We start from the raw sequence: 4,819 nt of genomic DNA, 5'->3' as shown, positions 1-4,819 counted from the left end.
AATGAAGAATATGTGGAAGAGAAGGGAGTGGAGTGGTGAAATTTGTGAAGGGTGAGGACTCTATTTATAGAAAACCATCTCCATCTACCAATCTTCATCTATAAACCTTCATCCACTAATCTCCATCTATAATTCTCCATCTACTAGTACTTATCTATAAATCTCCATCTACTAGTACTTATCTATAAATCTCCATCTACTAGTATCCATCTATAAATCTCCATCTACTATTATACCTAGCATTGATTATTCTATCTTCCATTTTACTATCATATTATTTCACCAATTACCATTCTCTAATTATCACTCTCGGTAATATCATAAATTTCCCAAGAATTAACATCATTGCCTAATATGAATATTAATATAATCATAGCATCAAATTAATATTTCTAAAATAAGATTTTCAAAATCTGAAGTGCTACATCCTTGGTCTTCCCATCAATATTCATCAACGTACCAAAGATACTTTCACATATGTTCTTCTCAATATGCATTACATCTAAATTGTGACGTACTTTCAAACTTGACCAGTAAGGGAACTCAAAGAAAATACTTCTGTTCTTCCAATTCAACACAACATCTGTGTGCTTTCTCTTTCTCCCGCTTGTTTTTCGAAATTGAAAACCCTCAACATCCCTTAGCTGTTTCAACAATTGACTTGCAGACAATTCTTCAGGTTCCAATCTATACTCCTCTGTACCATCGAACAAATCTCCTCTTTTGCGCCATGGATGCTCTTGAGGAAGCCACCGACGATGACACATGAAGCACACCTTATGCCCATACTTCAAATACCTGAACGATGTATCCTTATTACATACTGGACATGCAAGATTCCCATTTGTAGACCACCCAGATAATTTTCCATATGCCGAAAAATCATTTATAGTCCATAGAAATGTCGCATGCAATTGAAATGTCTCTTTCTTTGATGCATCGTACACGCGTATGCCTTCATTTCATAAATCTTTCAAGTCATCAACCAATGGGTGCAAATTTACATCAAGATTCTTTCCGGGATCTGAAGGCCCAGGGATAATAAGGGACAACATCAAATTTGGACTCTTCATACAAATCCACGGAGGGAAATTGTACACCGTTAACATTACTGTCCATATGCTATATGTTGTACTCATATTACCATATGGGTTGAAACCATCACTTGCTAAACCAAGCCGCACATTGCGGGAATAACTTGCAAACCACTCATGTCTTTTATCAAACTCTTTCCATACAATAGAATCGGCAAGGTGTCTGAGAGTATTGCCATCATCTTCTCGACCTTCTTTGTGCCACCGCATTTCCTTGGCCATTTCTTTTGTCATAAACAACCGTTGTAACCTTGATTTTATTGGAAAATACCGTAAGACCTTTTGAGGAATATTACTTTTTTTGCCTTTGCCATCAATCCATCTTGAATTGTTGCACTTTGGACATACCACTTTGTCTGCATGTTCTTTCCAAAAAAGCACACAACCATTCTTGCATGTGTGTATCTTATCGTAACCGAATCCCACGTGTCGCCTAAACTGTATTACTTCTCTATACGAGCGTGGCAATGTCTCTCCATCTGGGAGGGCCGTCTTTATCAAGTCAATCATCATATCAAACGCCTTGTTACTTATGTTGCAGAATACCTTTATATGAAGCATCTTCAGTACAAAAGCAATTTGTGTAAATTTCTTGCAGCCTGGATAAAGTTCTCGTAAACCATCTTCCCAAAATCGGTAGAAGGAGCTTGTTTGTTCGTGATCATCAGTTGTGGGGCCCTGTGAAGTAGAGGATTCTCCGATGTTAGCATCAACAAATGTCCCCATACATACATCGTCTAACAATTCTTCAACTGCATCAACCTCCTCTATCATTTCAGTTGTATGTGTGTGCATGTTTGTAGAAGTGTTTACCCTAAAATGATTTTCTTCCTCGTGAAATATCCATCGAGTGTATGTCGGAGTAAATCCATTCATATACAAGTGACCTTTCACCTCGCTAATATGAGAATAATATCGATTTGCACAATCACGGCATGGACACTTTGTCATATCACGTGAATCAACTGATTTAACTGCCATTCCCATGAATTCTTCCACACCTTTTTGAAATCGCTCTGAACATCGAGTACTTTCCTGCATCCAACTCCTATCCATATTGATGTCCCTATTAGAGGTTATTCGTTACATACATGTACTCACACAAGGCAATTAGAAGATCAGATTCTTAAGAATTAATAGAATTAAATGGGAGGTCTGTTCTCAAATATTGATGCTAGCTCAATGCCATGTTACCTAACAAAATATTCTAGAAGTGGGTTAGTAGTTTAGAACAAATTTCTATTTGTAATTTATTTACTTGTTTAGCTCAATGACAGTTTTACATTTTTTACCATTGTTGTTAGCTTTGATATTTAATATAGAATGTTGTCTTGCTTCAAGTTTACTGTGCTGCTTTCTTATTGAACTTAAATGGAAAAGACAATACAATCATGTACTATACCAACTTTGATAACATAAGTTGATGTGAACTAGAAAATTAATAACATAATCCTAATATAAGAATAAGACTTAATACTAATAAACAAGTAATAATAAGAGAAGAAGCAAGGGTTAATAGGTTACAAGAGAAGAAGAGAGGTTTAATGCAACCACAAGAGAAGAAGGGAGAGATGCAGTGGGAATACAAATTTTCAGACGATCACGTGTACGATCGATCGCACCACCAGAAAGATTTTACTTGTAGTGAGTGCGATCGATCGCACTATCAGGGGCTTCAGCACGTAGTGCTATCGATCGCACCACCAGAGAGGTTTTTACTTGTAGTGAGTGCGATCGATCGCACCACCAGAGAGGTTTTTACTTGTAGTGAGTGCGATCGATCACACCACCAGAAAGGATTTTACTTGTAGTGAGTGCGATTGATCACACTATGAAGGGCTTAAGCACGTAGTGCGATCGATCACACCACCAGAGAGGTTTTCACTTGTAGTGAGTGCTATTGATCGTACAATCAGGGCCTTCAGCACGTAGTGCGATTGATCGCACCACCAGAAAGGTTTTTACTTGTAGTGAGTGCGATCGATCGTATTATCAGGGGCTTCATCGATCGCACCACCAGAGAGGTTTTTACTTGTAGTGAGTGCGATCGATCGCACTATCAGCTATCCCATAAACAAGTACTACTATAATTATGCTTTACTCCAATCAACACATAGACATATCCACAAACCCCACATTTATACAGGTAAACCATTAATGACATGGCTATACATGACCGTGTGCATAGCTTTTAATCATCCAAGTACTACTATAATTATGCTTTACTCCAATCAACACATAGGCATCTCCACAAACCCCACATTTATACAGGTAAACAATTAATGACATGGCTATACATGACCGTGTGTGCACCCACCCACCCGTGCATATGAATACATACACATAAAAACATGTAAAAACCACTAATCAAACATTTACTTCTATACGTACATTTTTCCTTCTACCACTATCCAACAATCTGAAGCCAACACTTGTTCAGATTAAGACCCTCTATATTTTCTACCCTACAAGTGCTGCAAAGGGTAATATAGCTCTTATTACAAGTTCCTCACAAACTGATGTGGTGGTCCACATGGCACTTATATGGATTACCACATTAGTTACTAAATAATTAAATTTAGTTGTCAAATTTTGTTGCTTAATTTTTTCAGTCATGTTGGTACCACATGGCACTTTGGGTCTACCAAGTTGCTTTTTTTATATGTAATTCAATCTTATTAAAAGCGTAAAGGCAACAATCCTAGTACACAAAAAGTATGCAAGAGAAACCCCCTACTATAGTAAAAAAGAAGAACAAAACTCCAAAAAATCAAGATAAGTAGAAAATGGCAGACTATTTAATGCCGCCATCCATGTGTAAAGTGATTTGAACATAGTATTTTTCAGCTCTAACACCTAAGTATCTTGATCTTCAAAGCTCTTTACATTCCGCTCTCTCCAAATACAAGATTAAACATAAATGAGCCAACCTCCAAACTTCCAAAACATTACAACTTTCCATTTGTCCCCTCCAACTCACCAACAATTCTCTCACGCTTTCAGGCAAGACCCAAACAATGCCAAACAAAAGGAAAAGCGAACTCTATATTTCTCTTTCTATTTCAAAAATGGAGAAATAATATGATTAAAAGATCCCTCACTCTTCTTGCACATACAACACCAATCCAAAACCATGGTGTTCCTCTTTCTCAAATTATCCAAAGTCGAGATTTTCCCTAAATGCCGCCGTCCACACAAAGAATGTCACTTCTTTTTTTTTTTTCTAAGTATAAAAATTTAAAAATTTTAAAAGAAGTGACATTCTCCACACAAAGAATGTCACTTTTAAGAGACCCTCAACATACTCAAATACTCTTCCAAGGAAAATGAGAACTTACAAGAATGGATAACACATGATAGAATGACTTCAATTCAAACTTTCACCTTTTGGTGGTGATCTAACAAATTTCATCCTCTCCTCCTTGCTCACTCTATTAGAATACAACAGCTCAAAGAAAGAGTATTTGAGTTCCATATGTTATGGAAAAGTATATGTTCCAATGTACATTTCTTTTTCGGAATTGTATATTATCCACCACCCACTCATCCTTACAATGTGCAATACTAAACAAATCCGGATAGGAAATCTCCAAGGGTTGCTCCCCACACTAGAAGTCATGCCAAAACCTCACCTTGGACCCATCTTCCACCTCAAATCTAACAAATCTAGAGAAAAAAATATCATCTCCTCCTTATATATTTCCACACTCCCACTCCAAAGAGCC

At 37.0% G+C, this 4,819-nt stretch overlaps 1 pseudogene; it reads right to left on the bottom strand.

The window, feature by feature from the left end:
* Nucleotides 1–496: 496 nt before the first annotated feature.
* On the bottom strand, nt 497–2,150 carry LOC148586947 (uncharacterized; annotated as a pseudogene).
* Nucleotides 2,151–4,819: the final 2,669 nt, after the last annotated feature.

This window comes from Corylus avellana, chromosome 3 (assembly GCF_965113065.1).
Source record: "Corylus avellana chromosome 3, dhCorAvel1.hap1.2, whole genome shotgun sequence".
Classification (NCBI taxonomy): domain Eukaryota; kingdom Viridiplantae; phylum Streptophyta; class Magnoliopsida; order Fagales; family Betulaceae; genus Corylus; species Corylus avellana.
Note: the sequence above shows the minus strand (reverse complement) of the source record. Positions and strands in the feature narration are given on the sequence as shown.